This window comes from Talpa occidentalis, unplaced genomic scaffold, assembly GCF_014898055.3.
Source record: "Talpa occidentalis isolate TD23 unplaced genomic scaffold, MPIMG_talOcc4v2.1 talOcc4.3, whole genome shotgun sequence".
Taxonomy (NCBI): Eukaryota; Metazoa; Chordata; class Mammalia; order Eulipotyphla; family Talpidae; genus Talpa; species Talpa occidentalis.
Genome location: NW_023603184.1, coordinates 40682676 through 40709754, shown reverse-complemented (window position 1 = coordinate 40709754; position 27079 = coordinate 40682676). Strand labels below are relative to the sequence as shown.

At 37.8% G+C, this 27079-nt stretch overlaps 1 protein-coding gene across 1 annotated transcript in view; it reads right to left on the bottom strand.

Annotated features, from left to right (window-relative positions):
- The window catches only part of UVRAG (UV radiation resistance associated), a 263463-nt gene that overhangs the window by 156452 nt on the left and 79932 nt on the right, over nucleotides 1-27079 (bottom strand).

The window sequence follows — 27079 nt, the reverse complement described above, 5'->3', positions numbered from 1 at the left end:
ATTAAAAGTTATTACAACTATAATTCACACATCCAAAAGCTAAAAAAAAAGACTAAACATGTTAAACAGTAAACTGCAAAATAAATAAATAGATAGATAAATAAATAAATAAATAACCAAATTGAACTTCTAGAGATGAAAAACACAATGTTGCAAATGAAAAAATTTCTTGATGAATGAACAGATTACAGGGAAAATGATTAGTAACTGAAGACTAAAAGTCTCTGGACATTTGGATAGGAAATATTCAAAATGAGAATGAAAGAAGATAAAAGAAAAAAACAAAAGTATCACTGAGTAGTGGGATAAATTTAGAATGTCCAATCATTTGTAACTGGAATTCAAGGAGAAAATAGTAGATGAAGAGACTAAAAAAACTGAACAAGAAATGAATGAAAAATTTCCAAATCTACAAATCCACAGAACTAAGAATCCCAAGAAATCCAAGGATAAGAAACAAAAAGAACACTATACCAAGGAATATTATAATCAAATTGCTTATAACAGTAATAAAAAGGAAATCATAAAAAACAGTCTGAGAAAATGACATATTACATAAAAGGAAACAAAAATACATTTGACAGATTTCTCATTAAAAACTGTAAAATCTACAAGAGTATGAAATAATATTTTCAAAGAACTAAAAGACAAAAGTGAAACTGAAATTTACATACTCTGCAAAACGATATTTCACTGGCAGACCCCATGCCACCCCAGAGTCCATGAGGCCCCAGACGCCATGCCCACTACTGGACAGCACGCAAAACGGTGTGGAGGGGAGAACCCGTGCCCAGAAGAAGCTCCAACTACAACACCATAGCCGTGAAAACAAACAATGGGAAGAAAGAAATATATAAATGGGCACTTAAATCCTTAGGGGAACAATACACCACAGAGAGAGAACAAACCTCCATAATCCAATCACAAACACATGGAAGAGCTTTTCTCCCTATCAGACACAGAATTCAAAATTAACACAATAAAGAAATTCTAAGAAATGAAACAATACAGAGAAAACACAAAAAAACAGACCAGAAATGTGCAAGAAAAATTAGAAGCAAATGAATGCTATGAGAAACATAATCAATAAAGCAGATCAAAATTGAAACTTTGAAAAGAAAATAATGGAATTGCAAGACTTAAAAAAAAAATTAATGGAGAAGATGAAATATTCTGGAGAAAGCTACATAAACAGAACAGACCAAATTGAGAAGAGACTCAGTGACCTAGAAGATACAAATGGGGGAAAGAATCCAGATAGAAAAAGAGTGGTGATAAGGGGCCTCCCCTGATGGCACAGTGGTTGAGCGCTGGGCTTTGAAGCTGCCCAGCTGCCCGCAGCCTCTGCAGCGCCAGTTCGATCCCCGGCTGCCCGGGAGGGTCCCACATGGCTCGCAGACCTCTCCTGCCGCCCGCTGCTCCCCTCAGCAGTGTACTTCGGTCCTTCTGCCTGCTCTGCTCCCCGCTCTGGCTCTGGTGAGTTCTCTCACCCTCCCGCGCTTCTAACTGTACCCAGTGCTTGTATAAATCAATAAATAAATCTTAAAAAAAAAAAAGTGGTAATAAGAAAAAGAAAGAAAAAACACTTAGAGAATGACTCCCTGAGGAAAGGAAATATAAGAATCATAGGAATCCCAGGAAGGGACGAGAGAGAGAGAAGATAACTGAAAAACACTTAAAAGAAATAATGGGAAAAAACTTCCCGAACTTGAAAAAAGACATCAAACACACAAATACAGGAAGATAAAAGGCCACTAAGATCCCCAAGTAAAAGACCTTCACTCAGCAAGACATATGGTGGTGAAACTTCCAGAAATCCGAGACAAAAATAATAATAATGAAGCTGATGAGTGGGAAGAAACAGATAGCTGATAAAAGACCCCAATTAAGCTAACATGGGACTTCTCTGAGGAAACAATGCAGACAAGAAGAGAATAGAAAACATATTCAAAATATTCCAAGACAAAAACCACCAATCTATCCTGCAAACCTCTCTTTCAGATATGAAGGAGAAATAAAGGCCTTCTCAGACCAACATAATCCTAAAGAATTTGTAATCACTAGATCTCCCTTCCAAGAAATATTAAAAGGAGCTCTAGAATCTAAACCAAGTGAAGGACAAACACAAAGAACTGAACAAGGAAACAAACAGAACCACAAAATTATAGACAGAATGGTAGTATCAGAGTTTCATATATCAATAATCATGCTAAATGTAAATGGACTGAACTCACCATTCAAGGGGCACAAAGCTGGATTAGGAAACAGAAACCAACATTCTGCTGTCTCTAGGAAACACACCCAAGTTCCATGGATAAACACAGACTGAATGCAAAGGGTTAGAAAACAATCCCACAGCCTACAGCCATACCACCCTGAACGCGCCCAATCTCGTCTGATCTCGGAAGCTAAGCAGGGTCAGGCCTGGTTAGTACTTGGATGGGAGAAAACAATCCCACAAGTGAAAGAGATCCAAAGGAAGCTAGGGATAGCTATCCATATATCAAAAACATAGATATCCAGCTTAAAAAAGGTAACAAGAGACAGGGATAGATATTACATAATGACTACGGGAATAATAATATCAGGAAGACATAACACTCATCAATATATACTCAATAAATGAAAGAGCCCCAAAATACACTAGGCAATTACTACCAACTCTGGAGACAGACATTGGAGGAAATACGTTTGGAAACTTCAAGACATCCCCCTCACCAATGGATAGATCAATTAGACAGAAAATAAGCAGGGACACAATTGATCTAAACAAAGAATTAGACCACATAGGTCTAACAGGCATTTATAGGGCACTGAGCCCAAAAAAAAAGCCAAATACACATTTTTATCAAGTGCACATTGTTCATTCTCCAGGATTGACCACATACTACATCATAAGACAAGTATCAACAACAAATTCACCAAGATTGAAATTGTAACAATCATCTTCTCTGACCATAAAGGTACTGGACTAAAAATCAACTACAGAAAGAAAGAAGGAAAATCTTCTCAAACATGAAGACTGAAAAACACACTACTGAAAGACTGCTGAATCCAAATTCAAATCAAAGAAGAAATAAAACAAGATACCTTAAGATAAATGATAATGAGGACACAACCATCCAGAACTTAAGGGACATGGCAAAAGCAGTACTAAGGGGCAAGTGTATAACAATGCAGGCCAATATCTATAAACAAAACAATCCAGAATCTCATCTCGAGAAACTAGAAAAAGATGAACAACAACAATAAGCAAAAGCTAATAGAAGGAAGAAAATAATAAAAATTAGAGCAGAAATAAATTAAATAGAAATAAAAAAAAAAGACAGTCCAAAAGAATAGGAAACCAAAAGCTGAATCTTTGAAAAAATAAATGAAACAGACAAATATCTATTCAAGCTCACTAAAAAAAAAAAAAAAAAAGGATATGGGGGGGAGTGGGAGAAAATGCAAATAAATAGGATCAAAAATGAAAGAGAAGTTATGAGACACTACAAAAATCCAGAGAATAAAAAGAAACTACTATGAACAAGTATATGCAAACAAGTTAAAAAACCTAGGTGAGATGGACAAATTCTTAGAAGCATATAATCATTCAATGCTGAATAGGGAAGAAATAGGAAACTTAAACAAACCAATTACAAGCAAGGATATTGAAACAGTAATCAAAAATTTCCCCAAAAAACAAAAGCCCAGGACCAGAGGGCTTCACCAGGAACTTCTACCAAACTTTCCCTGATGAACTAATACCTTATCCTGTTCAAACTTTTTCAAGAAACAGAGAAAGAATACTCTCAAACACATTTTAAGAGGCCAGTGTCACTCTACTACCAAAACTAAACAACGACAACACACGAAAAGAAAACTACAGACCAATTACCCTAAAGAATAGAGACACAAAAAATCCTCAATAAAATCTTAGCAAACCAAATCCAACAATGCATTAAAATGATTACACAACACAACCAAGTGGGATTTATATCAGGGACACAAGGATGGCTCAACATCTGAAAATTGGTCAATGTAATTCACCAAATCAACAGAAAGATTAAAAACCGTATGATCATATCAATAGATTCCAAAAAAGTATTTGATAAGATTCAACATCCATTTATGATAAAACCCCTTGAAAAACTGGGAATCATTAGAACATATCTTAACATAATAAAAGTGATATATGACAAACTCACAGCTAGCATCACTTTTTGGTGAAAAGCAAGCCCTCTTTTTGGTGAAAAACTGAAAACTTTTCCACTAAGATCCAGCACAAGACAAGGACTCTCACTACTACTATCAAACACAGCATTGGAAGTCCTAACTAAAGCAATTAGGCTAGAGAAAGACAAAAGGAAATTGGGAAAGAGTAAGTAAAACTATCATTATTTCTATGATAGTAAACAGAAAGTCCTAACCACTCCATGGAAAAATTGATTAAAATAACAAACCAGTTCATCAATGTGGCAGATTACCAAATCAGTACACAAAAATCAGTTGTCTCCTTATATGCAACAATGAGCTATAAGAGGAAGAAATTAAGAAAACCATCCCATTTACAATACACACATACAAAAAAGTAAATACCTAGGAGTAAACCTAACAAAAGAGGTGAAAGAAAAACTATAAGACATTGGGCCTCCCCGGTGGCGCAGCGGTTGAGCACTGGGTTGCGAAGCTGCCCGCGGCCTCTAAGGCGCCGGTTCGATCCCCGGCTGCCCCCTGGCCACTGGAGGAGGGTCCCACATGGTGCGCAGACCTCTCCTGCCGCCCGCTGCTCCCCTCAGCAGTGTACTTCGGTCCTTCTGCCTACTCTGCTCCCTGCTCTGGCTCTGGTGAATTCTCTCACCCTCCCGCAATTGCGTTTCTGACTGTACCCAGTGCTTGTATAAACAAAAACAAACAAAACAAACAAACAAACAAATAAATAAATAAAACATGCCTCCATTAAAAAAAACAAAACTGTAAGACATCGTTTAAACACACACACACATACACACAGAGACATGGAAAGGTATCCCCTACTCATGGATTGGAAGGATCAACATTGTCAAAACGGCCATCCTATCCAAAGCAATTTTCCAATTTAATGCAATTCCATTAAAAATCCCAATGGCATTTTTCAAAGGACTGGAACAAGCACTATTGAAACTCATATGGAACCACAAAAGACTTCAAATAGCCAAAACAACCCGACAAAAAGGGAGAAAAATGGTGGCATTACACTTCCAGACTTTAAACTACACTTGTACTTATAAAGCCATAATAATTAAATCAGCATGTTACTAGAACAAAAACAGGAACACAGGCCAATGGGATAGAATTGAGAGCCCAGAAATAAGCCCACACATATATGGACAGTTAACCTATAGCAAAGGAATAAAGAATATACACTGGTACAAGCAAAGTTTCTTCAATAAATGATGTTGGGGGCCTCCCCAGTGGCGCAGCGGGTTGAGCACAGCACTGTGAAGCTGTCCGCAGCCTCTGCAGCGCCGGTTCAATTCCTGGCCAGTCAGGGAGAATCCCACACGGTGCAGCAGACCTCTCATGTCTCGCCCGCTGTTCCCCTCAGCAATGCTTTCGGTCTGTCTGCCTGCTCTGCTCCCCGCTCTGCCTCTGGTGAATCCTCTCACCTTCCCGCGGCTCTGGCCTGTACCCCAGCTCTTGTATAAATGAAACAAACCTTTAAAAAAAATGATGTTGGGAAAAATTGTACAGCCACATGCAAAAGAATGAAACCAGACCACTACCTGACACCATATACAAAAATCAACTCAAAATGGATAAAAGACTTGTATTTAAGACTTGAACTACAAAATACATAAAAGAAAACATAGATAAAACACTCCATGACATAAACTCCAGAGATCTTGGCAGATTCATCCCCAGCAGCAAGGAAAACAAAAGAGAATATAAACAATTAGGACTACATCAAAGTAAAAGATTCTGTACAGCAAAAGAGACCACAACTAAAGTGAAGAGACACCCTACCAAATGGGAAAAAACATTTGTACACCATAGATCTGCAAGGGACTGATACCAAAGATCTACAAAGAACTCATAAAACTCAACAAAAAGAAAACAAATAATTCAATCAAAAAGTGGACATAACAACTAAATAGGCCCTTTTCCCAAGAAGACATACAGATGGCCAACAGACACATGAAAAAATGTTCATCATCGCTTATTATCAGGGAAATGCAAATCAAACCCGTAATGAGATACCACCTAAAGTCAGTGAAAATGGCCAACATCAAAATGACCAAATACAAGTACTGGTGAGAGTATGGAGAAAAAGGATCCCTCTTACACTGTTGGTAGGAATGTAGACTGATCCAGTCCCTAGGGAAAGCAGTGTGGAGGTTTCTGAAAAGAATAAAAATGGATCTGCCATATGACCTAGCAATTCTTCTCGTATCTACCAAAATAGATAAATACATACATAAATACATACATACATACATTTATTCAAAAGTAAGCCTTTACTCTATGTTCACAGCAGCACTCTTTATACTAGCCAAGACATGGAGACAAAATGCCCAAAAACAGGTAAGTGAATCGAGAAGATGTGTATATATACACAATGGAATACTACTCTGCAATCAAAACAGATAAACTCATGCCATTTGTGGCAACATGGATTGAGCTGGAAGGGATTATGCTAAGCAAAATAAGCCAGGAGAAAGATGAATACCAAATGGTGTCTATAATACTACAAATACTATCAATGTGCTGAATTCCTCATCTTTCCTATCCAAAGACAAAGGTCCCTATCTAAAGATTATCAAATAAACAGAAACAAAATAATTTATTTCAAGATTTTAGAATAACCATCATTAAGGAAAATACAAAGATGTAAAGGTGATTACTAAGGAGTGAGATGGAACAGGGTTGGGGTAGTTAGATCATGAACAAAAGTTCAGGGTTTATTACTTTATAAACAAATATGCAGGATTTCGCTTTTTTACAACGTTCTGAGGAAAGAGTAGAGAAGAAAGGAAAAGAAAATAAGGTATTGTTTCTTCCAGGAAGTTTCCCTTAACTACCTTGGAACCACTTTCCCTGTGATCCCAGAGCAGGAAGCATAGGACACTGTGAGAGCATTTATTACAACTGTGTTTCTGTGCTTAGCTGTCTGAATAACTCACAGATCAAAATTCCTCGAAGGCTGGGAACATATCTTGCTTAAATTGTTATCCTCATCACACAGCCAGTACAATAAGTAGTGGAAAAGCAATAAATTGTTGCTGGATGAATAAACAACATATAAAAGAGAGTCACAGTGAATCAAACTGATAATGCCAATTCTCCACTTGGAAAGAAGTATTTTAAAAAGGAAAACAAAAGAAATCATAAGATTTATGATTGTTATGCTAAGTATATGTAGTTGTTATGCTAAGTATATCTCACAAAAAACACATTTTCAAAAGAAATTTTAATGAATTCCCAATAAAAGTTAAAAGGAATTTAAAAAAAACAACACCTTGCTTTTTTCATTGACTTTCTATCAGAGACCCGTTTCGCCACCTCCTTCAAGTAGTCTAAACTCAGTTTTAAATGCAGGCTGACTTGCAGATGCCATACACTGTGTCTGTTCAGAGTATTTTTGAGAGTGGTGAATTTATTTATGTATAAACAACATTTCAAATCTATTCAAATGGTTTCACAGAGTAATTCCACATGACAATGTGCTCTCTACCTCAAAATCTACTTGTATTAAAAAGAAAAGTAGTTTTAAAACAAACACTGAAAAGTTATAGTTTCTAAGACTACAGGGGACATCTTAATATTAAAGCATCAAAACTGAAATGCCTTACACACTTTGAAAAACATCTTTTCTCTGGGCAATTATGAAACTTTATTTTTGTCTGTTCTCTATAAAAATAGTTTTATAATAATAGTTTATCATATAAGGAATCACTAAGTTAAACATCTGGCCGTCTTGCTGTTCATCTCCACAAGTTTAGAGAAGGGTTAGGATTAACAGGTCCTTTGGTCAAATAGAAAAACAAGGAAACAAGAATGGAATTGTAGTGAGTTCTAAAAGTATAAAGGACCTTCATTTGGCATATAAACTTGAATTAAAGTGTGTCCTGTTAAAAACAGCATAGAAGAGGTCTCAAGCTTCTGAAATAGTATAGAACCATGGACAAATTATTAAATCTTCCTAAGTCTCACCTGCCTATTACATATTATGCTGGTTAAATAAATGGATTAAATAAAATAATAAAATAGGTATGACACCTAGCCCAATATTTGCACATAACAGGCATTCAGAAAAAAGTTAATGTTGAGGTAATAAAGCATTTATACTATATAAAAAGATAACAATGCTAAGTGTCCACGATGCAGAATGCTGGCTAAGATCAGTAAGGGTACAGGAAATGAAGGGAGATCCAAGGTTTCCTAGAGCAGAGGAATGCGAGCAACATCTGGAAGAATTTATTTAACATGTCAAACAAGCATGCTCTACCTTTCTACATGCAGTTACCCAGAGTCACCTTCTGTTCCTTGTTCAACCTGACAAACTTGCATTTATTTTTTTACTAATTTAACACTTAGCATATTCTCAGGAATAGCCGAAGTACCAGAGGCTAACCAGAGGCTATAATGTGAGCAAGATAAACCAGACTCCCTGTCCCCACAAAGGTTACAATCTATTGAAGGAAATAAAATAAACAGTTACACCACTAAGTAAAGTTATATAATAAAAGATGGCAAGGTGCTTCCTTTCTCTCCACCAACACACTCCCCAAAATGAAGCTATGACTGAGAATTTTAAGGCCAAGTTGTAGATTTAGGGTAAGACAGAAGGCTCCCTGAGGCCTAAACTACCTACTCTAACCCAACCTTTTTCCAAAGAACTACACTATTCCTATGGGCAACTACTCACAAAGCAGCACTCTGGTTTTCACTTGACTATTGTGTATTTTATGCAGGGCTCCCACAGGACTTGATGGGGGCGAAGTGTGACTGACAAGTAGTGCAAGACCCTCCTTTTAACAGGTTCTCAATAAAGATTTGCTCCTAGTGATATTTATTCAAATAATTGACCAGCATTCTTTTCATACGTTATTGGGCTTCTAAAACCTGTACCTATTTCACCCTAAAATTCTCATCTACAAAGTTTTATCATAGAGCATGCCCCAAAATATAAATATACAGTAAAATTCTCAGCCATCAGCATTTCTATACATTTTTACAATCACATAACCATAACTATTTAACCATCTAAAATGTTAGAAAATCTATAAGCTCAATATAATACTAGGAAAGCCATCAACAATCTCAATTGAGAGACATTCTACAAAATACATGACCAATAATCCTTAAAACTATGAAGGTAGTCAACAGAGAAAGTCTAAGAAATGACTGAATGATGGATGCAGTATAGTTAATAATATACCAGTACCTGGTCATCAATTATAACAAATATACCCTTGTGAGATACACACACACACACACACACACACACACACACATATACACACACACACAGGTCTCTGTCCCCTGGTTCCTGATACAGAGCTCCTAGACAGTCCTTGTTATTTCCTAAATAGTAAAGAGTACTAAAAGAATCTTTTGATCCAATATTTGGTCTTTGACTCTAGTACCTAACAGAGATTCTAAATTCCTTAGAATTTCCTGGGTGATAACAGTTTCTTTTGTGCTAAAGACATGACTCTGGATTCCTAGACGGGGACTGGTCACCACAAAAACCAAGCCGTGATTAGAAAGAAGCTTTGGATTTTCAGTTCCAGCCCCTATTCTCCAGGGAGGGAGAGAGGCTGAAAATACAGTTAATAATTGATTACAGGTATATGATGAAGTCTCCATAAAAATGCCAATGGTATGACATTCAAAAAGCTTACAGGTTGCTGAACACACAGGAGTGCTAGGAGAGTGGCTCACCAGAAGAGGGCAGAGAAGCTTCTTTGTGGTTCCCAATTTTTCTGTATCCTTTATCATATCCTTTTATAATAAACTAGTAAAGAGTACATAAACTATTTTCCTGTGTTCTATGAGCCACTCAAACAACTTAAGAGAATCAGGGGAGGGAGTTGTGGGAATCTCTAATTCATAGCCAGTTGGTCAAAAGCTCATATAACAACCTGGACTTGTGATTGGCATCTCAAACTGTGGGCTCTGTCGATATCACTATCTCTGCGTAGATAGTATCAGAATAATGTTAAAATGTAGGGGACCCAGCTGGTGTCACAGAATTGCTTGGACTGGGGGGGGGGGAAACACACATGGAAGAGGTGGGGAAAGTATTGTGACTGCGGTAATAGTATGAAAAGTAGAAAAGCATAGGAGGAAGACTAAAATTTTTGTAATCAATCATACTAATGAAAGATTTAGGAATAAGAGAAACTGGGTGTGTAGTGTACAAAGGAACTTCTGTTAAAACACTGCAAAATAAGAATAGACATTTTTAAAATGAAAGTAAAATAAAAACAGCTGATTTTTTCTTAATAGCAGATGCTCAAGATGTTTGTAACACCATTGTGAAAAATTAATACTTAAAATACTAATAGAAATTAGTCAACAAAACCCAAGTAGTTTTTTTTTTTAAAACAAGGAATATATTTTCAAAATAAATTCTGCCACATTGTAAGCAAGCCTAACAAAAACACAACAATCCCCTATATTTTTGCCACGGAGTTCTTTCCCAGGGGATTTACCTAACAAGGTGCTCCTTTAAAAAATATCAATTTAATCCTCCCCTACAATTTTTTGAAGTGATGTCATAGCTTAAACTTGATGATTTTGAAAACTGAGCAAATAGCCTGTCTCAAATTCTAACACTGAGAAAAAGTAGGACACCTGGAAAGATGTTTTGTGCCAAAGACACTGAGGTACAAATAGGTAGTGGAACCCAAGGGAGCTCTTATCCTCAAAAACTCGACAGCAATTATTTATACCATTTTGGGGGCAGGGGATGCTTAAGATTTATCACCTATGTGATCAGTTAACACTTTGTACCAAAACATATATACATCCTTCCCCAAACTCTAAGTTCCATGAAAGCAGTAACTACCTTTCTACTTCTTTGTACTGAAAGGTCTCACATGTGCAATTCTATAGAATGATGGATTCAGCAGAAATGAAATGGAAATAAGCATTTTAACCACAGACATTTTTCAATTGAGGTGAAACTCAGATAAAATACAATTAACCATTTTAAAGCATACAATTCACAATTCAATGACATTTAGTGAATTTACAATTTTGTGTAACAAACACAGCACAGACTATTATCTTAGAGATAACTGAATTCAACTCCTCCGATAGTAAATAAAATTCCCTTCATCCCTGACTACATAGTGATTTGCTTCTTATACCATTCTGTGATTAAATTTGCAGTGGTGATAGCAACAGGTGGACATCTGCTCCAGTGATAGGGAACTCACCTCCTCCACAGAAATACTTCCATTATGCATACCTCTACTTACTAAAAAGTACATTTTACACTGAATCCTACCTGCTTCCACTGGACTCACATAATGCCACCTCTAGTATTCACAAGCAGTAACTGTCAGCTAGTTATTTTAAGCTTCACTTTCCTTTTCTGTAAATATGGGGATAATAATACCAACATTTATGGTTACTGTAAGATCTAATTAAGATCATGCATGACAAAAGTGAACCCCCAGTGCTTTCCCCACACTCTGTCTAACACTGAACTTAGAGATGAAGTCTACCTTGCTTTCCAGACAACTGTCCTCTGTTCCCTAAACACAATTCATGCTATTCCTGCTATTGTTCTTGATAACTTCTACATCCATGTAGGACTATCCAACACTCCATCCTCTCAATTCTTTTTATTTTATTTCATATTTCTTAATTATTATTTTATTTTTTTAATATATTTTTTTTTTTTAATAGAGGCATGTTTTATTTATTTATTTATTTGTTTTGTTTGTTTTGTTTATACATGCACTGGGTACAGTCAGAAGCGCGGGAGGGTGAGAGAATTCACCAGAGCCAGAGCGGGGAGCAGAGCAGGCAGAAGGACCGAAGTACACTGCTGAGGGGAGCAGCGGGCGGCAGGAGAGGTCTGCGCGCCATGTGGGACCCTCCTCCGGTGGCCGGGGAGCAGCTGGGGATCGAACCGGCACCGCAGAGGCCGCGGGCAGCTTCGCAACCCAGCGCTCAACCGCTGCGCCACCGGGGAGGCCCCTTTTTTAATATTTTTTACATCGTTCTTCATTTTTTTACAATGTATTCTTTCTCATCTCAGTTATAGTCCCCGTGAAATTCCCACCACCAATTCACCCACGTACCATCATCATAGTCCCTTGTGCTCTTTCCACCCCTGTTTTGATCTTACTCCCTTCTCCCCATCTGCAGAATGTCTCCGGTTATAGTTGCTTGTTGATTTTGATTTTCACTTTATTAAAATAACTTTTTCCCCCCTGATCCCTTATTTGGATCCTCTACATTCCTCCTATAAGGGAAACCATCTGATTTTTTTTCTTTTTCTTTCTGGCTTATTTCACTGAGCATGATCCCTTCCAGCTCCACCCATGTTGCTGCAAATTGCATGTGTTTATCTTTTTTGATTGCTGAGTAATATTCCATGGTGTATATGTACCACATCTTCTTGATCCAGTCATCTATTTTCTGGGCATTTGAGTTGTTTCCATAGCTTACTTATTGTAAACAGTGCTGCTATAAACACAGGGGTGGAGGGGTCCTTTTAAATTAAAGTGTGAATTAAAAAAGTCCTTTGGGTAGATACCTAAAGAAGTAGAATTGCTGGATCATATGGAAGTTCCATTTTCAGCAGTTTGAGGAACCTCCACACAGCTTTCTATAGTGTCCAATCTCTCAATTCTTTACCTGCACCCAATTCAGTCACTTAACTGCAGCAGCTCTAAAACCTCAATTTCAAACATCCCAATCTTTGACCACTACTCTCCCTCTGTCCAGATCATTTTACTCCAATAATTCGTCCTCAGAATTTCCAATTCACTATACATAACACTTTTTTGCTGACCATCACTTTCTTCATGTCCTCCTCTCCTGATCCAGCTTAGATTCGATGATCCATCACTACAAATCAATCCTATATAGCCCTCTGAACTCACTTCGTAAAACTCTAACTGGTTAAATTCTACTCAATGCTTTCTCCATCTTTGCACCTAAATGGCTGAATACAGCTAGAGAAACACACTTGGCACATTTAATGATCTTCCTTAAATTTATAACTGAAGTATGGTTGCTAGACCAGAAGCACCAAATTCATCTAGGAGAGTTAGAAATGCAAATCCCGGGCCTCACCGGTGGCGCAGCGGTTGAGCACTGGGTTGTGAAGCTGCCCACAGCCTCTGCAGCGTCGGTTCGATCCCCGGCTGCTCCCCGGCCACCAGAGGAGGGTCCCACATGGCGCGCAGACCTCTCCTGCTGCCCGCTGCTCCCCTCAGCAGTGTACTTGGGTCCTTCTGCCTGCTCTGCTCCCCGCTCTGGCTCTGGTGAATTCTCTCACCCTCCTGCACTTCTGACTGTGCCCAGTGCTTGTATAAATAAATAAAAAATAAATCTTTTAAAAAAAAAAAGAAAAGAAAAGAAATGCAAATCCCTAGGCCTCACCCCAGACCTAATAACTCAGAAACTTTGGGGCTGGAGCACAGTAATAGTGGAATACCAAGTCCAGCAGCTGATTCTGATGCACACTGAAGTTTGAGAACTACTGGCACACTAAATATACTCTCATTAGCCAAAAGGACCATTAAAACCTTCTTTTTTCTCTTCAATTTTTATAAATTCCTTCTACATTCCTGAAACCTGGCTGATAGCCCTACTGAAAAAGAGAAGCAATCAGAGGACAATGTATTCATTCTCCCATCACCAAATTTAGCACATGATTCTGTATCCGTTCCCATACTCTCTGCAGACCCCACATGTCCAGCCCTTCTTCCCATGGCCGAACCATTCGCTTATACGCTAGATTTCACTTTCATTTATGAAAAGTTTTTTTGTGCCCACTATTATCCTCCCCTTTCTTTCTCTCATATCCTCAAATTTTCCTTCAGTATAGGAATCTGCTAAATACCTCCTATATTAAAACAAAAATCACTTCCCTTGCCCTTCATTTCCCTCTAGCATAACTATCATTTCCCTGCTACTCTGTACAGAAAAAAAACTTCCCAAGAAATTTCTACACTTCTTGTCTTCATTTCCTCACTTCCATTTCACCTTATCCTACTCGTAGACACCACCACAACTACTCTTATAAATGTTAACAGTGAGCTCCAAGTTGCTAAATTCAGCACTCAACTCTCAGTCTTCAACTTATACTACCAATAACAGCAACTGACTCCATTCACTCCCTTGAAGTATTTAATTTTCTTTAGCTCTGTGCCACCGCATTATCCTAGAGTCCCCCCATCATTAGCTGCCTTTCTCCTGTGTATTATCCTCCTGTTCTTAAATGTTGGCGAATCCTGAAAAATCTGGAAGGTGGAAGTCATTCTTCCTATGGCAGTGACAGGCAGCCTCCAGTGTGAGTTACTGCATTAGCCAGTTTCCTCACCCAGGTGCAGGTGGCAAAGGACAGAGGTTCCGCAGCAGCAGTAGGGTGATCACTGGATCACAGCTGTGGTGGGTTGACCATGAAGTCTAATGAGAGTGTGTCCCTGAAGCCTAGTAGCAGCCTTCCAACTTTATTTCTCCTGCCCTCTAATGATGTTCTGTATTAAATATCTTTCTGATAAAGACATCTTGAGCGGTTTGTTTCCTACACTTAACCTTGACTTCCATAATTCCAAATTCAATTTTCAGCAGCAATTGTTCCTTGAAATCAAAACTGTATACCCAACTGCCTCTCTGCACCCCTACCTTCATAACTAATACATATCTCAAACCTGACATGTCCCAAATATATTCTTGGTTTCCCACTTCCTGCTCCTCCTTCTCCCCAGGAATCTCACAGTATTTACTTTCATAAACACTAGAATTCACCTAGTTGCTCAGATTAAATATTTAGGAGTAATTATTTTTTTTAAGATTTATTTTTATTTATTTATGCATACAAGAACTGGGGTGTAGGCCAGAGGTGCAGGGACGTAAGAGGATTCACCAGAGACAAAGTGGGGAGCAGAACAGGGCGAACTACTGAAATACACTGTTGAGGGGAGCAGCAGGTGAGACGAGAGCTCTGCTGCGCCATGTGGGCCAGCTCCCTGGCCTGCGATGGAATGGGGATTGAATGCAGATTGAATGGGGATCAAACTCATGTCGCAGTGGCTGGCAATAGCTTGATAGCACTGAGATTTTAACCCCTGAGCTACCAAGGATGCCCTCTAGGAGTCATTCTTAAATCTGATTTCTCTCAGATATCCACATCTAATCCATTATCTATCTTCAAAATATGTCAGGAATCTGGCCGCTTCTCTTCATTTACCTCAAGTGCTGGCAGGCCAGTCTCAGTCACTTTCACCTCTCACCTGGGCTACTACAATTGTCAATTAACTAATATCTCTCTTGCTGCTCTCACTCTCCAGCCCCTTACCCTCAGTCTCCTCTCCATGCCAAAGTCATTTTTTTTTTTAATAGCAATCAGTTCACATCACTCCCTTGCTTAAAATCCTCCAATATACTCCCATCATACTTGGAAAAAAGTCTGAAACTCTACATAATCTGACTTCTAGCAATTTCGTCCATTATGTTTAAACTAGACTGATCTCTTTGCTATTCTTGCAACAAACCAAGCTTGCTCTGAAATCAGGGCTCTTATACTGCCTCTTTCTGCTCTCTGAAATGCTCCTCCTCCAAATACCCCCACACAGCTTGCTCTCTTATCTTTTTCAAGTGTCTGTTCAAATACTTTCTTCTCAGTGAGGTCTTCCCTGACTATCCTATGTAAAATAATTCATCCTATCATCCTCACAATGACTCATATCCCCCTTAGCACTATCACTATTTTAACCAGAACAATAAATACCTACAGACTTTTTCTCAATTTATATTCCTTCAGAAAGAGCCCAAATTCTATAGAATGTGGGTGGCAGTATGGAGGAAAAGAAAGAAAATGGAGTAGAAAATCTATTTGTCTGTAAACAGGCAAGTCAGTTTTCATTTTTGGATCTCAGTTTCGTCATTTGCAAAATAGGAAAGTAAAGGAATAGTATCGATCTCATTAGTGGGCTTTGAGGACTCAGAGAGATAATATATGTAAAGGACTCACCTAGTTCTCATATGACTATTTTAAAACCTCTCATCATCCTAGCCATCTCCCCTAGCTCTTTAGCATCAAAGTAAACTGGGACGCAAATGAAAGAGATTATTCCAAATATCATGTTCCTAATTAACACGAAGTCTAGGAAGGTTAATACTTCCATTGATCTCAACACTGCATTTCAACTAATGCAACATTACATCATCTTAGCTCCTTTTTGAAAGCTAGGCAGTCAATTCTTGGCTTACGCTATCAGTAGAATCAAAGCAGTTTAGACAGAAAAATCAGGGCTACTGTAAAGAAGTCCCCTTTTCTATACAGCACTAGTCTGTTTCCTGCAAAATCAGAATTTAAGGGAAGGAGTTTGAAAATTGAGATTTGCCAACTAAGGAAAAATCATTGTATCTGATTACTTCACGCTTACCAAATTGAGGGAAAAGAAGTAACGTGGGCCTGCCGGTGACACAGTGGGTGAGCATAGCACTATGAGGCTGTCCACAGCCTCTGCAGCACGAGTTTGATTCCCAGCTGGCAAGGGAGATACCCACATGGTGCAACAGACCTCTCCTGTCTTGCCTGCTGCTCCCCTCAGCAATGTTTTCGGTCTGTCTGCCTGCTCTGCTCCCCGCTCTGTTTCTGGTGAATCCTCTCACCCTCCCGTGCCTCTGGCCAGTACCCCAGCTCTTGTATAAATACATAAATCTTAAAAAAAAAAAAAGTAAACAAAAGCACAAAGTCGTAGAGTTATAGACATACTCCCCAAAGCAAACCTACAGGCTTTAGTTAACACCTCCAGTACAGGAAGGTATAGGGGTAAGGAATATGTTGAGCCCACTTTGGATGCCTAGGAAAGTCTATTATAAAAGCCTCCCTTGTGCAAGTACCACAACATTCTTTTGAGATATGCCTGGTAAATTTTATACTCATGTGCACCACCAGAGAAATTTTACTGGAAGGGGTGTGGGTGCTACAAGGCAATCTTAAGGAGGGAAAGGATTATCACAGGGAATTCTCATGTGGACAGAGCTGGACTCTGAATAACATACTAGCTCAGTATGCTTACCAGTAAAATAGAATTACAGTAGCACAGTTTTTGTGAGTATTATAAAAATACTTGTTTCCTTTTAGCATTTAAGCACCTTTCATATTTTAGATACTCAAATATTATTTTCCTTCCCTATAATCTGTGTGGGCACAGAAAAGGTTGAGATTGTGATTTATTCCTACAATATCAACAAAATGTTTAGAAATTCTTATTAACTTCTCAATGAATATAAGACCTCTTGCTTTGCTGTATCTGTTAATCTGTCCTACTTCTTATATTTGAAGTTTCCAAAGTAAAAATATGGCTTCTCATGTTAATAAGGTACTTGCAATGATAAAAGAATCTCCTAGAGGAAAGAGGTTATTAATATGACCACTCTCTCATAGGTAAACACACTGAGTCTCAGATTCTCTTCAAAGGCAAAATATTCCAATTTTAGAATAAAGTTTACCTCAAGGGCCAGGTGAGATTTTGGTGTGCGTAATGTATTAATTCTCCATAATGTACAAATTCTCCTAAAGTTGATAACTTCTCTTAATAAAACAGTATGTAAAAATCAAGTAATGGGTGGGGTAGGTGTTTAATGGTAACTGGTTATTTTTATTGGCAGAGACATCAGGTGAAATCACTAAACCTTGGAAAGCTGCCTTGGAACATGCCTGGCACCAGTGGGAATGTAGAACTTAGAAGGCAGCTAGGAGGGGTGTGATGGTAAAGCCTTAATTTGCAGTGACATCTTAAACAAAGCAGTCTTAGTAAAGTAACCTGTGAATTCAAGCCAAAACTGAAGGAGAGGACAGAGAACATCTCTTGGGTAGAAGACTGACTACTCATGTACTTAACTGACCTCAAAGGAGGCTCTTTACCTCTTTATACTGATTTTAAACATTTCAGTGGCAGTTTGAACAACATTTGAAATTGACAACTGCTCCCAGTCCAGAGTTCTGAGCATTGTTTTAAGGAGGCTCACTTAAATTACCCACTATGTTCCTACTCCCTGTTGAACACTGAGCACACGAAAGAAACAGACTTTACAGCAAGAACAGCCCACAGGAAGTCCTAAAGACCATGAGATCTATCAGTAAGTCATGATTACTGGTTAACTCAATTTAACAAACTGGAGTTTACTTTACTCTGTATGATTTCATTAGCAAGCACTTTGTCTGAAATTAAGTATTCTGATATTTTGTATAAAAATATATTACAATTGAGGCAAAACACATCCAATGTTAGTATTATTATCTTTTGAAAGATAATAAAAGATACCCCATTTTAAAATTTCCTCCCAAAACCTACCTATTATTCAGTTATCTAACCAAATTGCATTTCACCCATTCATTTACTAATTTATTCATTCATTTAACAAATATTTACTGAATATCAACTCTCAGTCAGATAGGTTCTATATACAAAACTATCAACTAGAGATACTATACTTAGTTTATGTTCTCTATTTTCAGTTCAAGAAAAATTTTAATGGCATTAAGTATCCCAAATATGTTAACTTAGTTCTCATCACACAAAAAGTTTTACCACTTCAGCATCAGAAAGCACTCTGTGCAGGGCCTCCCCTGGTGGCACAGCGGTTGAGCGCTGGGTTGTGAGGCTGCCCGCAGCCTCTGCAGCACCAGCTCGGTTCGATTCCTGGCCACCGGCGAGGGTCCCACAAAAAAAAAAAAAAAAAAAAAAAAGAAAAGAAAGAAAAGAAACCACACTGTGCAAGCAAGGTGTATAATATAATAATATTTTTAACTGAAATATTTTAAACTGAAATACCAGTGGTTTCTGAGCATAAGTAGAAAATGTGCTGTAAATTATACAATTAACAGAATTACAAAATAAAGTATGTGTGAGAGCGAGAGAGAGAGAGAGAGAGAGAGAGAGAGAGAGAGAGAGAGAGCGCAAGCGCACAAGAGAGAGAAAGACAAAGCAAGTATTTAAATCAGCGGGAATAAAGTAAGTTACTAGAAAGACAAAGCAAGTATTTAAATCAGTGGGAATTAAGTAAGTACCTCATGTGCAATATATACAAAGCTATTTAGAATAATTCCAAGTTGTATTAGAAATGATTTTAAAAGTAAAATAATATAAATCTCAAATATGTATGTGGAACCAAATACAAGTATAGGAAAGACCTCTTAAACCAAGACAGAGTACCCAAAAGACATTTAAAAATAGAATTATGGGCCTCCCCGGTGGCGCAGCGGTTGAGCACTGGGTTGTGAAGCTGCCCGCAGCCTCGGCAGTGCCAGTTCGATCCCCAGCTGCTCCCTGGCCACCGGAGGAGGGTCCCACATGGCGCGCAGACTTCTCCTGCTGCTCCCCTCAGCAGTGTACTTCGGTCCTTCTGCCTGCTCTGCTCCCCGCTCTGGCTCTGGTGAATTCTCTCACCCTCCTGCGCTTCTGACTGTACCCAGTGCATGTATAAATAAATAAATAAATCTTTAAAAAAATAGAATTATGCCACACAGCAAATAGAAACATGTTGGATAAGGTATACTAAGATGTAATTTACAAATTTAGAAAAATACCAAAAACCCTTAAAAAGCTATGACTCCAAATCCCATTACATTGGGACTGGACTGGGTTTCAACACCAACTGGGGGAGGTCAGAGAGGATTTCAATTTTAAAAAAACAGGTCAATTATATGAATAGGCAAACTCACATAACACTAAATAGCCAACAAAGTCAAGAAAAGGTTTTCAATTTCCCTTGTAGGTGAAACTAAACACTTGTACTAAGGCGAATGAAAATTAAACACTAAGGTATTTTTTTTTTTGTCTTTCAATGACAGTCTTTGGGTGATAGATAAGTCTTCTGTAGACAAACTCAATAGCCAACAGCATGTGGGGATTAACACTTACCATGTCTGGTGTTTTTTTGTGTTTTGTTTTGTTTTTTAATTTCAGAGGTTACAAAGTATACAAATATGACATATTAATCTCAATTTTTAAATGGTTTTTGTAGTACTTTACTGGAAATACACATATTTACTCATATACATGGCAAAACTACCTACACGCAGTATAAATCTCCATATACATGGACTCAATATATTAATTATTCTAAATTATAGATTGAGTGAGTGTTAAGTAAGTCATTTGAGAATTACATTCATCAAGTTAGTTTAAAACAAAACACAAAACAAAAAAATGATAATATCCATTGCTAGCTGGGATTCAAGGTAAAGAATAATGCCACGTATTATTTGTGCCCTTTGGGAAAACAATGTGGTATCTCTTAAAATTAAAATTATACATGCCCTTTTGGTTCAGAAATCCCATTCTTGGGAATTTAATCCACAGAAATAAAAACATCATAAATACAAGGCAATAGGCGCATATAGATATTTACTGCAGTACTGTACATAATAGCAAATCAACCCAAAAACCAGAGCCAGAGTAAACATTAAATACCTACCAACAGGGTAATGGTTGAATAATATGGCTCACTACCACTATGAACTATTAAGAAACCACTGAAAAGAGTCAACTGAGATTTGAATGTTGAATAAGAAAAACAAGATACAGAGCCATATAAATAATATCCATTTCAATTTTGTTTTAAAAAGGCAATTTAAATTGTACTATATATAGTACACACTATATAGTACACACTATATATAGTGCAACTTTATATATATATATATATATATATATATATATATATACACACACACACATACATAGATGGAGCGAGAGGGAGAGATATTACATGGAAAATAATACAGATGGACACATATCAACTGTTAGCCTTGGTGAATGGGTACCTAGTCGTCATGTGGACATGAGTTCTACGTTCGGTTGCTATCTTAGTCAGTTCGAGCTGCTATAACAAAATGCCATTAACTAAGTGGCTTATAAACAACAGAAACTTATTTCTCACAGTTCCAGGCATCAGTATGGTCAGTGTCTGGTGAGAGCTTGCTTCCTAGTTGATGAACAGTTGTCTTTTCACTAACCTCACATGAAGGGGTAGGGCTCTCTCTGAAGTCTCTTTTATAAGGGCATTGATTCTATCTCCTAAAGGTCTCACCTCAAATACCATTACACCGGGATTATATTTCAATGTGAATTTGGGGGGACTTGGGGAGACACACAAACATTCAATCTATGACTGGTAGATTTTGGCAGGATATGAGGGTAGAAGGTTTAAGGAAACAGAAGACAAAAAAGTAAAAAGGATAGGGCGGGAGGGGTGAGATGCACCTGAAATTACTCCAATATTTTGTTAAAATCCTGTTTTTGTCAACATGTGTGTACATGTGTATGTATTATATACATGCATCTGCACTTATAGAAATAAATAAGAATAAAAAGTACTATTACATATAAATACCAATTTTGCTTATTCAAAGCTTACATTAAATACTAAATACACTTTCATTTTAAATTTTGATTGAAAAATCTTCTAAAACTTTATCACACATCTCCGCTTTCTGACACAGACTACAATAGCCACAACTTTATATTTTACTGATGATTTGGCATCAGCATAGCAGAAAAAAGCACACAACCTGGACCTTGGCAGGCCATAATTCCAATCTGCTTTAAATACTTGTCTTACAGAGCTAAGCAAATCTTTTTACCTTTCTAAACCCCAGTTTTCTCATTTGTTAAATGGAGACCACATCAATGAAAACTAACATAATGCTTGTAATAATTCTCACTGTTAACTTTTGCTATGAACAGTGATGTGGAGCTGTGCCTGGTCAAAGAGCTGACACAGAAGAACCTCGCCTGCTTTTGTATTAGTTGGACTATTTCTCCCCTGCCCTCAAGCAGTAAGAAAGGGCTGTTTAAGAATCCAAACAGTGATTACAAAGGTAGGACAGTAGCTAATATGATTTATCACTCAGCTATATTCCAGAATCAAAGAGTAAATCACAAACAGAGCAAGCCATCAGCTTTCATTTCTCCTTGCTGCCAGTGTGTCTACCTTAACAGTAGTCCTACCAACTTCCCTTCTAATTTATTAAAAATGAGACACTGGATAACAGTCTAGTCTCTACTATGAATGAAAAAGTACATGAGTTTCAGTACATAAATTTTGTGACACCCATTGCTTACAGCTGAGTTCTTAGCTTTAGTCTATATAATTGCAATCACTCAGGTCGAGAGATCATTAGATGTTAAGAATAAAATGAACTCTTGCAGCAACCTCAAAGTTGGTTATCACATCCAAAATTGAAAGATTATAAATTACGCCCTTGTACATCTCCTCCTGTTTTCTAAACAATGTCCTAAGAATAATTCATTTGGTGTAAGCATTTCCCTTTTAAAATTGAAATTTTATAGGAAAAAGCATTTTCTACTACAGTGGGGGGTGGGAGGGAGAGAACTGGCAATTTGCCTCCAGACAGACAGAAAAAGATCTTCCAGAAAAATCTATAGAAGGCATAAGATTAAGTCATGAAAGTCTGAAATCTCTCCAGATGTTGCAAGGAAGGCAGTGACAAAAAGGCAGCTGTGAAGGGTCACAAATCTAATTGCATTTTTTCAATACTTTTAAAATAATGGCCTAGAAATTTCTAGCAAAATTCCTCATTTTGCTAGACGCAAACCAGTAACAGTGACAAAAACCTAGCTCTCCATAACTCAAAGAATAATTCAATTTGACCAATCAAAACAGCATATATTACCCCAGTTTGATAAACATGACATGCATTGTAAGGGAATTAATGCAAAAATCAACAAAACAAGGATTCTTGCCTGAAGGAGCTCTTAGTCTGGGTATACTGAAAAGTAAGGAAAGAGAATTAGACAATGAAAAACTAACTATAACCAGGTAAGTGCTCAATAAATGCTATTAATTATACAAGTGATAGTAGAAGGACTTGAAATAAGGAGACTAGATTCTAGCTCCACACTAAGGAGGATACTGTATCCTGTATGTCATGGTTCAAAGACTTTTAAGCCTAATGAGTGACAAAACTGATAAAACTTTTAAAAGGTCATTCTGGGAGCAATGTTGGCAGATTGATGGTACTACAGCAGTGTAAAGGCTTATAAAGCAGTAAAACATGGGCGAGGGAGCTATCAGGATATGAATACAGGTAAAAACGAACTAGTTGTATGGTTCTGGATAAGCTATTTAATTGCTTTGTGCCTCAATCTCTTCATCTATAACGAAGACGTTCTTTTGTTCTCACCACATAACATTGCTGTGAGAATTAAAGGAGTTAACGTAAGGCACTCAGAATAGTTCCTGGCACAAAGTAAATGTTCAATAAATAAGATATTAACTGCATGAGAGAAAAACTGGAAGTAGGCAGACTAACTAGGAGATTAGGAAAGAGTTCTGAAAAAAATGAGGTGACAGCAGAGAGGGGGTATGCACAGTTGGGTGCCTGGGATGACGACAGCACCATTAGACAAGAGGTGGGATAAGAAAAGGAAGAGGAAAATGAAGCAAATGAGTGTAGCTCTGGGCATGTTAGGGCTGAGGTTCCTATAGAATGTGAAAATATAAATGTATACTGGTCAGGAGGAAATAAAAGTCAGAAGGCCAAAGGAGAGATAAGAGTTAGTGACAGAGATTTGAAGGGTGTTTTGGTCAAAGGTGGTAACAGGAGAGAACTCAGGGAGAAAGAAAACTGTAGAAGAGGGGCCTCCCTGGTGGCACAAGAGGTTGGGACGTGACCAATGAAGCAATCCGCAACCTCTGCAGCACGAGTTCAATCCCCAGCCGGCCAGTTGCTCCCCAGGGAGCAACCCACATGGCGCAAAAGACCTCTCCTGTTTCGCCAGCTGCTCCCCTCAGTAGTGTATTTCAATCGGTCTGCCTGTTCTGTTCCCTGCTCTGTCTCTCGTGAATCCTCTCATCCCCCACACCTCTGGCCTATACCCCAGCTCTTGCATGCATAGATAAATAAATCTTTAAAAAAAAAAGAAAGAAAACTGTACGAATACTTGACCCACGGGCCCTTGGCTGCAGACCACATTAGGATGCACAGGAACTCCAACATTACCAAGAACTGTGGATAAGTTAATTAGAAAGAGAAAATGTAACTGTATGAAATAAATCCTCTCTTCAAGAAGTTTTTGATGCCATTAGGAAGTGAAGACATACACATGATAATTTCTATCATAATTTTTTAGGAATAATCAAAATAACTCTAAAAGCGAAGGATGCAGACATTAGAAATGAAAGAGAGAAGGAAATTATGCTTAATATTGGAAAAGCTAGTGCCATAGAGGAGAAAGTTAACTCTGAGTAGAAGTAAAGGGGAAAATGAAAACTATTCTTTGTTGAATGTCTATTATATGCCAGTAAGTTTTCCAGGATCTTTCAAGTATATAACCTTAATTTAATTCTCCCTATATTCCTACAAGACAAATATTACCCTCATTTTACGAAAGTAGTCTGAGGCACATCAAAGTTAAATAACTTGTCCAAAGTCCTGTATCGAGTTCCCTAATAGGGCAGTCTTAGGGCTGGAACCTCAGGAGAAAGCCCAAAGCCCATGATTTCGCCACCATTCTTGCACTTGTTGCACTGGCCAAAGTAAAGCATGTCAAAAGGGGAATAAAATAAAACAATAAAAACTAGGCTAGAAGGAAACCAGAATGAAAAAAAAAAAAAAACCAACTTCTAAAAATAAATGCTCACTGTAATTTATAATGCCACTTTTCTCAATTCAAAATAAACGAAATTTCATACACCAGTTAAAGAGCAACATTGACACCTTGTGGTGAACATCCTAAATTAAAGTTTCAGGCCTCCCCAGTGGCACAGGGGATTGAGCACAGCGCTGTGAAGCTGTCCCCAGCCTCTGCAGCGCGGGTTAGATCCCCACAGGCCAGGGAGGTGACTCACAGGGAGCAGCAGACCTCTCCTGTCTCACCCGCTGTTCCCCTCAGCAGTGTATTTCAGTAGATTCGACTACACTGCTCCCCACTCTGTCTCTGGTGAGTCCTCTCACCTCCCCCACACCTCTGGCCTGTACCCCTGTTCTTGTATAAAAATAAATAAAATTTTTTTTAAAAAATAATAAAGTATCCAATGTAGCAAAGATTATAGTGACTACTAATTGTCTGTCTACCTGAAAACTAACACTTAAAAGAGGGATTTCCAGGGTTAAGAAGCAAAAATTCACTTAACATCACACAGACTGCATGTAAATTTGGAATGCTACCATAACTTTGGCAATACTAAAACTACGGGCAAAAGAAGCTGAATAAAACCTCCTACAAAACAGTACAAGACATTCATCTGAAGGAGCTTTAGTGTCCAGGTTTAGGTGCTCCACAATACTTGCTTTCTTCAAGAGTTCCTATTTTTCTGTGACATTCACACAAGAAGGCAGAAGGAATGCATGAATACTAGCAGCACAAGGCAATTAAAGTTATTAACTTGAATACAGACATCAGAATAACAGAATCAGAAGACCTGGATTCTAATCCTGACTACCATGAGCACAGAAAACTGTGTAGAGTTCAGGTGATATTAAACTCTGTGTTTTCACATAAACTTACAGCTCAATAAGTAACAATTCATAAACCAAGAAAAAGCATCTGGAGAAAGAAAAGATAGCACCCCTTCCCAGAAAAATGTTGCCTGAGTTAAAGAGGTAAACTATAAACAAAATTGATAGGCACAAAATTAATTTTCCCAGTAAGCACTTCTCACGTATCACCAAAACTGTGGGAAGAGGAGCATTAAATGACCGAGCAGATAATGGTGACTCTACCATCGTCTAAGAGAATTATGAGGAAGTTCCACTTTACTCATTAACTTTGACAGATATGATGTAAACTTTCTGGTCCCAGTATAACTCTAGATTTAGATAGTTTGGTTGATAAAAACAGACAGTTGATCAAGTTCAGTTTTATCCACTCTGAATTACTTCCACAGTGATCATGAGAAGATCGCTGCTAATAATAAGGCAAACTTAGATTGCCACCACCTTAGTTTGCTGACACATCCTAGAAACGAAACTCCCAAAAATCATTTCATTACAAGGTCCATGTTAAATAACTGATGATTTTGCATTAATGGAGCACTCTATGATTTTCAGAAAATTTTCTTTTTTATTAAGCTATATGTACCACATAACCACCAGTCTTGGAAGATAAGTGAGACTGAAAAGAATCTCCAAACCTTACTTCATACCAGCCTCCTGTCTGGTTCTTACTTCTTTGTGTCCCCAGATAAATAAATTATTTAACATTTTTTGGCTTCAGCCCTTACATTGAACACAAAGGCCGATGCCTAATGTGTGAACACAGAAAAGTTTCTAAGAGGATAATATGTGAAACTGCTGTAAGTTACACAACTTGTAATCATTGCTTCCACCTTTCAAAATAATCAGAGGATACATGAATTAGGTTCATTGGCTAAATGAGGATCTGGTTAATCAGCATTCTCTAATACACCATGTTGTTTGCCAGGACCCAAAAGTCTTTCCTCAGTTCCTATTCTCTTGTACCACACAGAGCTGGCAATACTCCTCAGTCTCTATTCTCTTAGCTTTTATGAGGCTATCTATCCCAAAGCTTCCTCATCACACTGGCTTTGTATTCCTTTTTTCCTTTAATTCTACATATTTCTCTAACAAGATCACACAATCAAAATTATTTTTAAAATAGCATCTATACTCTCAACTTGACTTAGGTCAAGAAATATTCTTAGCTTACTCACATTTCAGACTATGTCTGTACACTCCTATTTTCAATAATCAAAGTTCAATGTAGTTCCAAACTGAATTGGCTCAAAAATATGGGTTATATGTTTTGACTTTCCTGCTTTTTATCTCCACCATCCAATTCTAAATCCTGTCCATTCTTTCACATATCCTAAGAAGTCACAGTGAAAGCATCTTGCAGATAAGAATCAAATGTGCATGGTTACT